Genomic DNA, 17,368 nt, shown 5'->3' with positions numbered 1-17,368 from the left:
ATCTTGAAATGAAAGTGTTATTTACATCAACATTTCCTGTCACTGATTCATTTCACCCCCCACCCCTCTCGCAAGCAGCTGTAAAAAAATGGATAAATAAAAAATAACATCATCGACGATGTCACAGAATTTTGACATGGCATATATATCAAGTGTGACATTCTACCATACCTGTGCTGTTACAGATTTTTTATGTCCATGACTTACTGTGCATTTTGTTAACTATAATCTATAGTAATATTTTAAATTACATTTGTATTTGTTATTATCCGTCCATCAAATGCATTTTTAGACAATTTTAACCTGGTTTACCAGTTTGTGAACACTGCTTGGTGTTTGTATTATAAATGGTCACTTTTCAATGAGCTTTATTTTGGAAATGTCTGTGTAGAGCTGTCGAGCTAAGTTTCCATTTATTTAATGCAGCATAAATACCGCAGATGTATCACTTTCCATACATCTCATTCTACACAATGTATTTTTTTTTATATTTGGGCTATTCTTCTTTGGTAAGTTTGTTAAAGTATTATAATAATCCTGACGTTATTTTATGAAAGAGGCATGGAAATACATATATATATATATATATATATATATATATATATATATATATATATATATATATATATATTTGTTTTCATTTGTAGCTTTTTACTTTTACCTGCAGTATTGAATGTTAGTAATAGTTCCATTCCGCTGGTAACAAGCATGTGGGTCAGATTTAATCCTTTTGCAATAATTTGTATAGCAATAAAAATAGTAATTCATTCTAACAATGCTACTTATTTGAAAGTGAAACTGGAAGGCAATATTCTACTAATGTTGCTTTTGGAAAGTTTATGTATTTAATAAGTGGTAAAACCAAGCTTTTACGTTTATATTAAATCAAGACATACTGTATGACAGTATACTACACAAGAAGAAAAAAACATATTTATTGATTTCATCATGTTTATGTTCTTGATAATCTGCATCAGATATTTACATTTCAGGATGAGTACAATTGACGAGATTTAGTTCTGTCAGTGTCAAAAATCAGAGTTGTTTACAGTTACATTTAACATGTCTGGTCAACCCCTTCGACTTGCTAGGAGCTGAAAACCATTTCAGGACATTACCGTTTCCATTTTCTCCCCTGCTAAGCAGAAGGAGACTGAGTTAAAACAACAACAACAACAAAAAAAGGTCATATTACTCCATCAGCATAGAGCAGAAAAAAGCTGTTAAGCTTTTATTCTTACATTTTGCCACTGTGGGGTTTTGTAGAAAATAGATATACTCGATGGTGTACACAACGGTGTTCAAAATGACACTAACAATACATATGTTGGCTTTTACTGAAACATGGTCTTTAATTCGTTCCTTTAACCATCATTCCGAGGGTTCTTGTTGGTTCAATACTAAGATTTAATCAAATATAATTACCTATAGATGTACAGTATCTCACTATTAAAGGCAGCTCAACACAACATAAGCCACCCAGGACAAGCTTAACACAAGCTGTGAAAGGGCATTCCCCTATTCCACTCGAGGCACGTGCCTTGGTTAAAATCATACTACAAATTATTTATTTAAGCCCTTTTACAAGTTGCTTTGCCACAAATAAAAATGCATTTCATCCTGTTTTGCATTTGAAGTGGGATACTTGAAAGTGTATTTCAGACTCCCTACAAGACCAGGGCAACACATAGGCAAGAGTTTCAAAATCCTTACAACTTATTCCAAAGTACAGTACATGTTATATAGTGCCCTTTTTACAAAGCTTTAACTCATGAGTTATTTAAGGATTTTTTGTATTTATTAATACAAATAAACAGCATTTTAATTATTTAATTACCTTTGCATGCAGGGCCCATAATGTTTTTTTTTTTTCTGCAATTAAGTTTAGCATTCAACAATGAGGAAATATATCTTATTAAAACAGAGCCGTTTTGTTTTTTCCTAAATGAAATACATTGCAATGCATGTTCTCATTAGAGTGCTTGTGGAAACAGTTCAGAAAACCCTTCGAAATTCATTGTGAGAAACAGCACTAAGAGAAAGACACACACAGTCGAGGAAGCACTGGGCTGGAAGGGTTGAAACAGGGATTTCTAAAGTCACTTTTACAAACTGAAGAATTGTACTGTATATGTCTTTGCATGCATTTATTATTGCACTGTATGCATTTTGCAGTGTTACAAATATCATTAACTGTGTATATTTATTATTTATTTTTTGTTTGTTTGTTTGTTTCTGTAGCAAAATAACCATAACCGGCACATTGTTTTCTGAAACAAACAAACAAAAAAAACATCCATTACAATTCTAAAACAAATAAAGAAACAACATACTACCACTTACAAAACTCTACATTAAATGTCTGAGTTGAGAAACATCTGTAATTGAATTTATTACGTTTCTTTTAGTATAATTTTTTTTAGATTTAGCCCTATGATTGATGTTAATACGAGTTAGGTAGATTGTAGGTTGGATTAGGACAGCCATTAAAGAGATAATTTCTTGTTACCCTTAATGCATTAAAAACAGCTATAGTCCCTATTCACAGGGCTTGAATTTATTTAGTTATTTAAAGATGTAAAGTTATTTGTCATTTGAATAATTTCAATGTATGTGATTTTCCATTGTATTCTATATAAAACAATACACAGCCAACAAATATGAAAATTCTACATTATTCTAATTTAAATGTGTATATTTACCACCAAGTATTATAATGCAAGTCAATAACCCCTTATAAACAGCACAGCTGCTGTAATACTAACAATGCATTGCACAGAAGGTAATCAAGTCATTAGTCAAGACAAGCTGGAGATGTGCTTGGTTGAGGCTGAGGTACTATTAAATATTCAAATTACAGGGTGAAAAGTTATAGCCTTTCCCACATAATAAATTATTATAAATATTAATATAATAAACCCAAGGTTTAATTCAGCAAACACTCCTGCATTTGTAAGTACCATTAATATATATGCTGCGGTAACGTGACTGGCAGTAAAGGCTGGTCAACGGCAGGAATAGCAAACCCAGACTCAGAAACTGCAGTTTAAAGCACGTCCGTGCACTTTTATGAATTCACAAATAACAGGTTTAAACAAAACTCTTACCCAACACAAACTCTAAAGCAAATTAACAAAATGGCACCCAAGCTACAGCAATCCCGGTGCAGGATAGAAAGCACAACCTGCTGCTCTCAGGCCTTCTTTCTCTATGTGCTCCTAGGTCTTAGCCTCGCTCTCCCTTGTCCACAGGGTTTCCCTTCCCTTTATGCAGGGGCTAAGTGTGCACACGTGTCTCAATCAACTAATAATTATTTATTTCTTTCCTAAGATGGCTACCTCTTGTAGCCATCTTTACAAAGATGAAGTAGATTTTTCCTAACCCCCAGGTTCCTAAAGCCTCCAAATTAGGGTCAGGAACACCTACTCTACCACATATCCTCCCCCCATGTGTACAACACATATGGCCATTCTGGGTAGGTGAGAGGGAATGTTGATGCCAGCTGACCCTAACATTAGCTCCATGCTTTCTACTGGGCTTCTATAAAGAGGTGTCCTTGTAACCCTCAGCCTACCCCCTAAATTCCCTTTGTCCCTTCTTGGGACTCCTCTCCTGAGGATAGCAGTGGCACAAGCCCCAGGCTTGCTGTTGGCGACGCTGGCAACAATACAAGGTACTCCAGCAGTGGCAGTGCTGGCAGCAACACAGGACACCCCGGTAGTGGCAGCTTTAGAAGCACCTGACGCATGGACCCAGGTCCCCAGGTGGCTCCTCCACTTCTATATCTGGAGACAACAGTGGCTCCTTCTTTTCGTGCTCTGGAGATTTAGTTTATTACTTGACCACCTTGACACCCCTCCGGTTGCCCCTCCTGCCATCTCCTCCTTCTCTCCTCTCTTCATTGCTGATGTTTCTGGCTTACTGTTGAAATCAACTACTGCCACATGCCCCTGGACCCCTGGCCAACTAACCTTGTCCGTCTCTGTGCTTCTGATCTTGCTCCCTCCATTATGCACACTCTCAACCTGTCCCTGGATTCTGGTTCGGTTCCTGCTGCCCTTAAGCTTGTCCCGGTTACACCAGTACTCAAAAAACCCTCCCTTGACCCAGCTGACTTATCTTATTTCCACCCCATCTCCATTCTCCCTTTTCTCTCAAAAACTCTCAAAAGGGCTGTAGCCAGTCAGCTGATGAAACTTCTCACGGATAACAATCTGCTCGAATCTCTACAGTCTGGTTTCTGGCCGCATCACAGTACTGAAACTACTCAATGATCTCCTGCTCAATGCTGATGCTGGTGCTCCCTCTGTCCTTGACCTAACAGCCGCTTTTGACACCATAGATCATGGCATTCTTTTTGACCGCCTTCAGAAGTATGCTGGAATCTCTGGAACTTGTCTCTCCTGGATATCCTCTTACCTATCCGGACACATGCAGTCTGTTTTCTATGCTGGATGCAGTGGTGTTGCAAAACCGGTCACTTATGGTGTCCCCCAAGGATCTGTTCTTGGGCCCCTTCTCTTCAATATCTATATGCTTCCCTTGGGTCACCTCATCCGCCAACACAGCCTCATGTTTCACTACTATGCTGACGACACCGAGCTCTACTTAAAACTCGACCCTGGAAGCCCCTCTGCCATGGTCCGGATCTTGGCTGGCATTCAAGACATCGAGGCCTGGATGTCTGCCAATTTTTTTCAGCTGAACACTAGCAAATCTGAATTACTTCTAGTAGGATCTAAAACTCAACTTAAGAATCTAAATATAGTTGACCTGAACCTCAGAAACTGTCTGCTGCTGCCTTCCCCCACAGTACGAAGCCTTGGTTTACTTCTTCACAGCAACCTCTCCTTTGATGCCCACATCTCCTCCATGGTCAAATCTTCCTTCTACCATCTTCGAAACATCTCCAAAGTCCGTCCCTACCTTTCCCTCCCAGATGCGGAGATACTTTGTCATGCATTTGTCTCCTCTCGACTCGACTACTGCAACTCTCTATAGGGTGGTCTCCCAGCACACACCATAAACCGACTGCAGCTAGTTCAGAATGTTGCCAGGATCCTTACCAGATGTAAAAAATGTGATCACATAAAACTCTCCTGCTCACCAACAATGCCCTTCATCACACAGGTCCCGAATACCTCCTCAACCTGCTGACCCGCTATGTCCCTGCCCGCAAGCTGAGGTCCTCCGACTCTGGCCTGCTTGTTATCCCCACGCAAAAGTGCACCACACTTGGAGAACGCTCTTTTAGCTTCATGGCTCCCACTCTTTGTTCTCTCTTGCTTTCCATGCTCTTTAAGCCTGATGTCTGCTATTAACTGCTATGTTGCTGGTACTATTTCATGTATTATGCTACTATCATGTATTATGCACTTTCCACTGCATTTAATGTATTATGCATTTTTTGTTTGTTTTACTGTATAGCATGTATAGCAAATAGATTTTCTTGTTATTACTGCAACTTGTAAAGTGCTTTGTAATGGTGGTCCACTATGAAATGCACTATATAAAATAAAGATTGATTGATTGGTTGATTGTTTTTGCTTATTAACACTTTCTGGGTTATTCACTTTCTGGGTGTGATATATCTGTGTTTTTTTACAATACAATAGATAGTTTCCATATTCAATTTTTCTTTTTTCTTTTTTTTTTTTTTGCCTGAGAAGTGTGGTACTTAAAGAGTTAAGAACATAGAATCAATGTTTTATTAACAAGATGTGTAAATGTGACGCTAAGCATATGCTTGGTTACTGGAGTGGCTTTGTTTTTTTTGTATAGCTCTATACCCAATAGCCTTGCAATGCTGTGTGCTGTGATTTAATTAGGTTTGTATCTGCAGTGCACAGGGTGGAGTGTTGCAGCCCTGCCTTCCCTGCCGCTTCTTTCTCTCTGTGTACCGGCTATTTGTAATCACGTCACGCACAGGCTGCAGTGCAGCTCCTAGTTCCCTTCCAGCTAATATCCTAATCATGTGCTTCTTTACTACACACCCCTTCCATCCCCATATTAGCAGGAGGAGATTTCTAAGCGCAGTCAACATGCCAAAAATAACCCCTGATCTCCAGTTATATATTTCTCAGTGCTGCTACATTCAGCTGCTATAAAAAAGCTATTGGGCTTCTATAAGGGGGTGGCCTTAAATGAATTTTCTGATGGTTGTGGATAGTGACCACACAATCTACATGTCAAAATAACAACACTGAAAGCACAATCTGGCATATATTTCATTTAGCAGATAATATTATTACCTTTATAAATGAGACTCACCTAATTGCACACGACTAACCATTTTTAAGACATTAAAGAGAGTAGTGGGGTTCTGAAAAATATAGCATTATACGTCCCTATGTGTTGCTACAACTGTTTAAATAATGTACCTGTAATTTTTCATTGTTAACATCCTGACAACGTTTTACACTTATACCTTTAAAGTCTGTTTCAAAGCTGTTTTCAAAATGTCTGCTCTAGTGCACTGATAGTGTAAGGATTATTGGTCACATTGTCAAGCAGGTAACACAGCAATAATGTGGTATGGAAAAGAAAATCCAGAGTACTTGTTGTTATGTTTTTTTCTTTTTTTTCCTGCAGTGATTTAGAGGACAGATCTCAAACCCCAGTGCACCAGAGCGGCCATTTTGAAAAGAGCTTTGAAACAGACATTAAAGTTTAAGTATAAAAAGTTGTCAGGTTGTTAACAATGAAAGAAAAATTAATGTCTGTTTCAAAGCTCTTTTCTTTTCCATGCCACATTATTGCTGTGTTACCTGCTTGACAATGTGAGCAATAATCCTTACACTACAGTGCACTAGAGCAGACATTTTGAAAACAGCTTTGAAACAGACTTTAAAGGTATAAGTGTAAAACGTTGTCAGGATGTTAACAATGTAAATAAAAATGACAGGTACATTATTTAAACAGTTGTAACAACGCGTGGGGACATGTAACGCTATATGTTTCAGAAACCTGCTACTTACTCTTTAATGAAGACTGCTGTGTGTACAGCAGGGTGATTCAAAAGTCAGAGATATACTGGGGAAGAAGCATGCACTGTGGAGCAATTAAATGACAGGTACAGTATCAGCAGCAGATCTGGGGGGAAGAAGATAACATGGTTGACCTTATACTGTAGGGGGAGCTATAATAACATTATTTCCATAGCAGATTGACCTGGATACTGCCCTGCTACAACTGCCCTGCAAATAATTAACGATGATATATCCTTTGTGCTTTGGGTAATATTATCCCAAAGATACAAGCCGTTGTGGAATCAAATAGATATGATATGACAGTGCCCCCTAAACATCATTTTCCCCATGCATGGATCCACTTTTGTTGCCTGCTTTATTGGTATATAGCATATACTGGGAACTGTTTAACAGATTACAACAGAATGGTTTGGAGTTTATATATATATATATATATATATATATATATATATATATATATATATAGTCTTTAATTTTTCTAAACCACATCTTCTAAATATGTACTTAAATTAGAGACCTCTAGACATAATTCTATGGGTAATCAGATCATACCTAGACTGGATGAAAATAAATGATTCTTGACTTCCTGGAAAAATCTGCTAATTAACAGTTTTTTTTTTTTTGTTGGTTATATTTGCTGTAAGAATTTACAATATTGTTCAGGTTCTATAGTACAGAGACGCATACTGCTGCACTTTGCTGTGATAATTCATGAGTCCATGGGGACTAGCACATGCAGGATTGCTTCCATAGATATGAAAAGCAGTAATATTTTGATTTATTACCTCTATTAGTAGTTTCATTAATGAATAGTATATTATTGGCATGCATGCACCAGAGATTCAGGATAGGATTGGAATACAAATTGGATGATGCGCAGTATAAAGTTTTAATGCCTGTAAATGTCCGAATTGTAGGGTCTGGAAAACAATCGGTCTCACATTTAGAGTCTGATTTTACTAAGTTCTTTAACTTTAAATCTGGATTGCATTTGTATTTCACATTAAATGAAATGTTTCATTTTGCTCAGAGAAGTTATGCTGTCAAAGTAAATATATATGTAAAAAAAAAAAGGTGATTAAGCTTTTTAAAATATATTAGCAAAATAATTCTAATTGCCTAGCTCTGAAAACCAGGGTCTTATTGTTGTAGGCTTCAATTGTAACAGTTCAACCTTTCGTTGATGGTAAATATAACACTAATTCAAAACGAATTACTTTTTTTAATTGAAAACTGTTTCATACTGTATCTGGTACAGATTTCATTTCAGGGTTCTCAGTTGTTTTTAATTCCTGCCTGGCACTGTCTTGGAATGGAGGCAATATGGTAGCTGCTGTCTCCCATGCCCAGTTTATGGTGATATAGCCTGATCACTGCATGCCCTTCTTATTGAGCAGTTATTATTTTATAATAGGAGAGATTGGTACAAACACTAAAAGAAACGTAAAGTATCCAACACATCTTAATTTTTTTGTTTGTTTGTTTGGATATGGCAGATGTGTGTTGCTTTCAGTCCTGCTGATGAGATCTGGAGGAATGACAAGATTTGCTGAGGAAAGACCATACACTGAACGTAGTATTAAACATGTTAGCTATTGCCTTTCATTGCAACAGCTCACTGTTTACTGTTGATCTGTTACAACCTACTCTAACATTCAAATCCCCGGTTCAAATCCCACCTCAGCCACTGACTCATTGTGTGACCCTGAGCAAGTCACTTAACCTCCTTGTGCTCCGTCTTTCGGGTGAGACGTAATTGTAAGTGACTCTGCAGCTGATGCATAGTTCACACACCCTAGTCTCTGTAAGTCGCCTTGGATAAAGGCGTCTGCTAAATAAACAAATAACAATAATAACATAAATGAGGCTTATCGTGTACATGGAGGAATATGTAACAAAGTAGCTGGAATTATAGTCAAAAGTTGAAAGAGTATACATAATGTTAACTCTAAATCAGAAGTCACACAGACTCAAAATATTACTATATCCCCCTATTTTAACTAAAGCTACAGTAAAATACAATTGTTCAGTCATACTTGACTGTGTGGTGAATTGCAGTAAAAAAAAAAAAAAAGCTGGGGGTGGATTTGAAGACTCAGCTTTGACCTTTTCTGGAATGTAGCCCCTGTGTGACACACCTGGGACTTTTTACCTGCCTAGAGTAAAGACTGCAAAGCCTAGTTTACAAAACATGTGCATATTGTTAACAAAATGGACAACATGCTGACTCAACAAGTTTGTACATCGCTGAGCAGATTCTGCAGTACAGAGACATGGAACTTTGTAGTCAACCATATGATGTGTTTTGATGAGAGAATGAGAAACAGCTGCTTCACTCAAAGATTTTTTTTTAACTTTCTTTGGTGAAGATTAGAAAATACAGTACTAATACTATACAAGTAAAATTGATGATTATTGGCTCTTATTTGGACCACTAAAAGCAGGACATGTGCATGAGGAGACCATAAACTACAGTAAATGAATGGCAGTGTAATTTCAGAGCGTTTCAACCAGGCTGCTTACCAAGACCTGTATCTTTGATGTCTTTAACCTTTGATCTCCTTTTTTTATATAGAGAAACACACTGAGATTGTTTACAGCAACTGACTTTGGTGAAAAGAAAATGCAATTGGCTCCCTGTTGGAAGTGCATAAGATTTGACAGTATTAAAGCAGTATCCAGTATAAATTCACGCTGGATTCTGTATGTGTTTTAAACGTGTGAACACTTGTATTCAGTTATGTGAGAAAATGATTTACTTAAAAATATGTTTTTTGAAAGGAGCCTGATTACAAAAATTAATGTTCTTTAAATTTATTGGAAAAAGGCCATATGAGCTATAATTAGCTTGTTTACAATGACGTCCAACAGCAACAAATTACAATACACATAAAACACATGGAATACACATTTAAAACACTACACAACATTATATACATATGCAGGGCTTCTTCACATAATGAAACAACACATTTTTAAATTGACGATGGGGAGTCTCAGCTCTAAGTCCCATCCGCAATGCATTCCATTCTGATACATTATGGGATGTAATTGAATATCTTTGGAAAACAGTAAACAATCCAAAATATAGAACAATTGGGCAATTATATATCCTTAAACAAATACAGTTATAAACCTCAATGTAATGTTATTTGCTAAGAACTTGCTTCTTTAGTTTCATTAAATATGAACGAGATTGTGACACAGTATATTCCTGTAATAATGCAGTAAAGTATATGGCTTCAGAATATCTGAGTTTCATATTCACTTATGATTCCCAGAGACAGCTTCTGGTACATTAGAGTGCTCTGTACTTGTAGTTTCTTCGCTGCATAGTAACAAAATTGACATAATTAAATGAAATGTGAATCTATTTCAAAGCATAAAATAAAGTAAAATAAGAACAATGTTGAATATTGAAAACTTGTGTATGGGAGGGGATTTGGTTTCTGGTATAATAAAGACATTAATCTGATTGTAGATGGGATTGATATCTGACTTTCCATCCCATTTCTCATAATGAGTTGAAGTCCTTAAGGGAACACTGGAGACCAGGAGATAGAAAGTACCTCTATGAATTAATCCGGCATTTTCAGGAAAAAAAAAAAAAAAATCAGTTTTCTGTTAACTAATATCTTGTGTAACCATTCAGACACTGCATGTATACTCTGAAATGCCTTGTGCAATAGTAAACTATTTAAAACTGAACTATTTGGTCATATTTGCTATTGTTTTTGTGTACCTTTTCTTTTTTTTAACCACTGGGTAACCTGAATGAATCCAGTGGAGGGTGGTCCATATATTTGGCAGATTCATTTATTAGGTGTTTGACATAGACTGGAAAATGGGTAGCACCTGTTCATAATATGCCTGATTGAACACAGATGAGGTCTGAATTGAGGTTGGTTGCCACTTTAAAGTCAGAATTGGAATTGTGCTGCTGTTGTGACACAGGCAAGGGTGCACCCAATCCAGACGTGACTTGGGCAATAAAACACGATCAAAATCATGAGCAATGTCATCAGCAGATAATGTACAAGGACATGTACAGCATAGATGGACAAATCCTGCAAAATGTGAAATCTTAAAAAAAGGGACAAGGGGTTGCAAAAAAGGAAGTCTCATATTAAAAAGAGGTCAAACTCTTAAAGAAAAAGAAATACACAGATTCTGACCAACCAAATCATTGTATTTATACAGAACATGATCCTACATGATCCTATGCTTTAGCTTAGTTATCCATTATAAGTGATTATAAATAATCTATAAATATGTTATTAATTATACTATTAACAATTATAGAATATAATTAGGAATAATTAGACTATTATGATACACTTTTGCCATTGCTTTTTTTTGCTATGCTTGTCTTCTGAAATACAGTTATTATACACTTTTGCTATTGTCTTTTTGGTATTGTTTATAATCACTGATGATAACAGATATCTAAACTAAAGTGTTACTGATTTTGTCGTGCAAACTTATGGCATCAACATCAACCAGAGTTCTTTATGGGTGAGATAGTAAATGCCCTTGCGAAGCCTGGGGTTCTGAGATCTGCCCGAGCAACAGCCTGGATTTTAAAGGAAGACACTACCCCATTACATCACAGTCATCAATCCCTTTGGTGCACGGCTAAATGTCCACATCTCATGGACAAACTGAAGTGTGTTAGCGCAGTGGAGTGAAAATGTCAGCAGGAACTCCAATTCCTGGTGGCAGGCTTTTTGAATTTGTAGATTTTACATATGTATAGTACAAGCACAGTTTTTTTTTAAGTTGATGTTTTTAAGTGTGTTTTTTTTTTCTAAATATCTGTATTTAGTTTTTTTGAATTACCAAACGTATACCATCCTGTGCATGCAGTATGTGTTCCAAGGTCAAAGATCATCAAACTGGTGTGCATAATTTTCATAGTTCTTCTTTTACATTCCCCGGCACCATTTTGTCAATCACATGTGGTTTGTATCAACAACCTCAAATAAAGGAAACCACTTCACAGAATCTGGTCCATTTGAGTTAAAGAACAAACTGTATAAAGAACAAGCTGCTGTGCCATTATTGTTGGTCTATTTATTTCATACACGACCAAATCTAGACCCTAAGTATGCTTTCATCTCTTTGAGTCAACATCCTGTTCCCTTTGCTTAATGGAAACTGTTTTTTTTTAATACTTATTGCTGCAGAAACACTGCACTTAGCCACATTATCAATATGCTTGTAGCTATCAAAATAATGCATTTCACCTCTGTATGAAAGTACCTCATGTTTGTCAGCGATAAATAAAACTCAATGTGACAACTACAAAGTAGGATTAAATCATATTACCTGTATGAGTAATTAATTGAATGACCTTAGGGTAGAATTCAGGGACTGCGTAATGTATTTTGGGACATCATCTCATTCTAGAATGCACCTTCTTACAAGATACCTTACAGCCATGATGAATATTTATTTCCAAAGCTTAGAAAGATACGGTGATGGATGACTGATTCCCTAAGGAGTATTTAGCATAATAAAAAAATAAAAAAAGATTAGAATGATATGCTGCACATCCAAAATAAGCCAGTACATCTTGTTCTCATTTAAATACATGTCATGCCAATAAACAAACATCAGTATGCAAACAGTGGATCTATTTGAAGTCATCTTAAGACAAGCTTCAAAATACAAGAACTACATAAGAGACCTTTATTATTTTTGCATCCTTGGTACACATTATTACTAGTTACAGTGAGGTCCCTTTATTGATATCACAGTACAGCAATACCAGGGTTGAGACAACTGATAATAGTTCCACCTGGGACTATTTTGTGCAGAAAGCAATTGCCACCACAGACATTGATCAGCATTGGAAAGCACAGGGCAGGACAATAAAAAAATAACAAAGACAGCAAGTGAGCTGCAGGTAGAGAGATGCTTCTTTATAGTACCAGGGACCAGTATAATTCATAAAGAATTTCCCTGTTTTGTGTTTGCAGCACACACAGATATAATTGAGCCAACAAGACCAACAATACAATAAGTGCAAAAAGGAACTATGTTCAATATTCGGAATGTATGGAAAGGATTTTGTCAGCTGACAACTTAAACCAGAAACATGCCATGTTTTTAGGCTTGGTTCTTTGCTTAACATGCCAATATGAGTGTGTACACATGTGCCAATGGAAATGAGGCATCTGAGTCACTACAAATAGGACCTTGGTTTTATGTAAACAGTAACTTACATCAATCCATAAATAATTAAACTTTTTTTTTCTCTGGTAACATTATCTTTACATAACACAGTATGTTTAAGAGTCATTCACCATCTATAGATCAATGGAAAGTATACTTGTCCTAGGAAGAACATGCTCTCATTTTATGGTTTAAAGGATTGAAGTACTCAGTAATATTGATGATGTTACATTTGTAGCATCATAACTTACAGCTCCCTCTCTGTCTCTTTCCTCTTTCCAGGTCAATAAGTAAAGCTGGCCTAATTCATAATGAGTGAGCTTAAATGCTGTAACTAGGGGCTAGGGTATATTTATTTATTGTTATTTCTTAGCAGACACCCTTATCCAGGGCGATTTACAATTGTTACAAGATATCACATTATTTTTACATACAATTACATTATTATTATTTTTTTTTTTTACACATTATTTTTACCATTTATACAGTTGGGTTTTTACTGGCGCAATCTAGGTAAAGTACCTTACTCAAAGGTACAGCAGCAGTGTCCCCCACCAAGGATAGAACCCACAACCCTCCGGTCAAGAGTCCAGAGCCCTAACCACTACTCCACACTGCTGCCCATAATGATTGAAATTGTTTCTGACCTCATGTATAGTTGGAAGGTAGAGACAAGTCTAGAGAAACATAGCACCTGAACACAGACCCACCTAGAGTGGCCACAAGCATGATAAAAAAGAAGGACATGACTACATCTGTCTGTGAGAGAGAAAGGGTTAAGGATTTAGAACCTCCAATTGCCTTGTATCATTATTCCTTCTAGTATTTACAGTTGTTGGGGGTCAAAAGTTGCTATTTGTGTGTAATTAATACTAATTATTGGTCGGATAAGGTCAGCAGGGTATATGACACAGGGATATCCTATGGAGCAGCCTGACAGTGCTTTTATTTTTAGTCCAGGTTAGGTTGAGAGAGCGGATAAACCTGCTGAGAGACTCAGCCGGGAGTAATCCTGTTATTTCACTTCCACGTCTTTGGAAAGCCAATTACATAGAGCAACATCAGGCAGGGGATTATCTGGAACTGTTTGCTGTCTAGTAGTGACCATTGATCAACCCCTATGATACTTCTCACCTGAAGAACCTCAGACATTTTCTTACAGTCAGATTAGAAGAGAAAACGTGCCATGGTCATACAGGATAGTTGGGTTTTGGAAAGCAACCAAGATGAACAATGTGCATGTACTGTACTCACCAGTTATAACCTTGGCATGACATTAAGAGAGACAAATCCATACAAAACATGATATAGTTCAGGTGTCATATGGGATGAAAGATAGGTAAGTAATACAGTAATAATATTAGGGACCCCTTTATATTGCAGTACCATTAGGCAGGATGGGTACCCTTTTGTCATTTCCCCTGGCACTTGCATTTATGGAACACCAATTGCCTCTTAACTATAGCTCCCAAATACAGTGTTATAAAAGGGAGCTCATTAATAATCTAATAGTCCAAAATCAAACTGATTCATTTTCTGAAATTCACTGCTTATATGGCCTGAGCTACACTCTATCAGTTCTAATCAACAATAATTTAGATCAAATCAGTATTATTGTTTTTGTAATTACTTACCACTCCAAAATAAAAGATGGTGCAATATGTTCCCATTGAAGAAGCCCATGAAGACCTCTAGAGGATTTGTGGGTTATGAGATGTCTAACTTCAAAAAGTGTACTGTCTATGTCTGTGACCTTCTGCACTGGAAACAAGCAATATCTATTGAACCATCAACACCAAACACTTCCATGTCAAACCTTCTGCACTGGGAACAAGCGATATCTATTGAACCATCAACACCAAACACTTCCATGACAAAGATACTGTTTCAGATCAATTCAAATAACTACATGGAGCGAGAGAAGCAATTAACACAAACAATGAAGTGGAATTTAAAACCTAATCATTCAGATAATTACTGTTGATGTAACATGTCTATATTATTTTCATGTTTTGTCATTCGGTGTCATTGTGCAGAATTAGTAAGATTATTTGGTTTCTGGGCAGCCAGAGCAGTCTTCTAATCTTAATGAATCTGCAAACCTCGACAATGACCTCTATCTCAGCAATGATTAAGGTGCTGCTGTATGTGTGTGATTACTTTGATGAATTTGCATGGTAAGTATGTATTTCTGCCGTGTTTTTTATATTTGAAATGGGATCAGTTGCATGGAGTTTTCAAAGGCTCTTCAGCTATTTGGTGCACTAAAAAAGTGGAGACGACTCACAATTTTTGTAAAAAAGTCATTTCTTTCTCCACTAGATGCCACTTATTTCCCTGTTTACAAGATTTCTTGGTTTTGTATATTTAAAAATGGGTTTAAATACATGAGCACTGAGCACTTTTATGCCTATGTACCTTTACTTGAGTGACTTTTGACTGGTTTTGTGGGCAACAGTAAAAACATATTTGTGATCATGTGACATAGTTTTAGCCAATGGGATTGGATTGAAAGCACTAGGTTAACAATGATTATACAATAATGCTAGTGCAGGATTTGTAAACGTAATTCTAAAATCTTCATTAGAAATGTACCGATTCCTAACTGGTTGCTGCTGTTCATTCACCATGATTATATATTATTATTATTATTTTTTAAAACCATACTTTGATCATGGCTGTTGTGCGGCAGTGTACTGCATGTATGTGGATCACAGCTTGTCAGTTTTTTTTTTAATGCATTAATACCTGCCTATTGCTTTTACAGTATTCCTACCAGTTTTTGTACAAAGCTCTAGAGATTTGACCCATCTTAGCTCTTAACAGATACTTTCACATCAGCCTGTAGCTGCGTGAATATAAAGTATTTAACAAAACAGCCAATCTTAGTACAAGCATAGGTTTTTAAATAAAATGAACTACAAGTACATGGTACTAGCAGTTAAATATAATATATCATTATTTATATATTTACAGTGTGCTTAGTGCCATGGCACCTACTGAATTTGTTTTACTTTATTGGTGAGATACTTCCAAACATATTTATGTAGTCAACAGAAATGCTTTTCCTTGGGCCAAACAACCCAGTGTTGTCATTCTTATTGTGTTTATTAACCGCCCCAAGGACTAGCATGCAGTGTAATTGCAAGCGACTTTGGAGATATTTAAATCACAGTCATCCCCTTCAAAATGGCAGAAAAGGTTGAAAAGGCAAACCAATTACCAGTTGCCAGTGGACAGCTTTAAATGCAAACTGTCACTATATTCCAGAAAGGTTTGTAGGCTTTCTATCATAGGAAGCATCCTGGGGACCCCTTCTGTGCACCAAGCTTGATGACTGAAGCTTTAAGCTGCATTTTATATGACCCTGCTGTGTTTATTTTGAAGGGATTTATGCCCCAGCAATAAGACAGCACTTTGGTTCATTAAACTCAAACATGCTACATATTGTTGTACATAACATTACCATATATACCAGGTTTATATTGGCATAAGCTCACTGTCTAAGGACAACTGTGTGAGGACTGCATCACAGCAAGGCACAATAGTCTCTTCATGCAACTCAAGTTTAGTTGGGGCATGCCAGAAGTGCAATGCATTCTGTCGTTCCATAACAGAGGTGCACACTGGAAAGTATTTGTAAACAAAAAGTACAAAGACAGCCCTGTGAGGCTATTGCAGAGACAAAGCAGTCCTGGGCTGTAATAAAATAAAAATAAAACTTTATTAAGTAGAATTGATTAACTTGCTGGTATTTCAGTTCAATATTGGAATGCAACTAATCAATTTAATATATCCTTCTCATAATCAACAAATATAAATAAATGATGACTCACTTTCCATTGCTGAAATTCTGTATTTGTTTTGATATAGCTATAACTGCTGACATACAATCATAATTGTAAAAGGCATATAAATGATTAACTATCACACACACATTGATGAAACAGAACCTTTCATAATACAGTAAGATAGAAAGACTGACATTATTCTTGTGCATGATAGTGTTTACTGGTAATAATACAGTGCCTATAGAAAGTCTACACCCCCTTTCAAAATGTTCACCTTTTGTTGCCTTAGAGCCTGGAATTATAATACATTAAAATAGTTTTTATTTTCATTTATCTATACATCCTACCCCACAACTTCCAAGTGAAAAAATATTCTAGAAATTTGTAGAAAATTAATAAAAAATAAAAACA

At 36.4% G+C, this 17,368-nt stretch overlaps 1 protein-coding gene across 13 annotated transcripts in view; it reads left to right on the top strand.

Moving 5' to 3' along the window:
* Window positions 1–17,368, top strand: part of LOC117405672 (syntaxin-binding protein 5-like) — a 188,312-nt gene that overhangs the window by 22,776 nt on the left and 148,168 nt on the right. The gene's annotated exons all lie outside the window — the stretch shown is intronic.

This window comes from Acipenser ruthenus, chromosome 9 (genome assembly GCF_902713425.1).
Source record: "Acipenser ruthenus chromosome 9, fAciRut3.2 maternal haplotype, whole genome shotgun sequence".
In the NCBI taxonomy this organism is placed as follows: Eukaryota; Metazoa; Chordata; class Actinopteri; order Acipenseriformes; family Acipenseridae; genus Acipenser; species Acipenser ruthenus.
The sequence above is the reverse complement of the archived record's forward strand: the minus strand, read 5'-3'. Positions and strand labels throughout refer to the sequence as shown.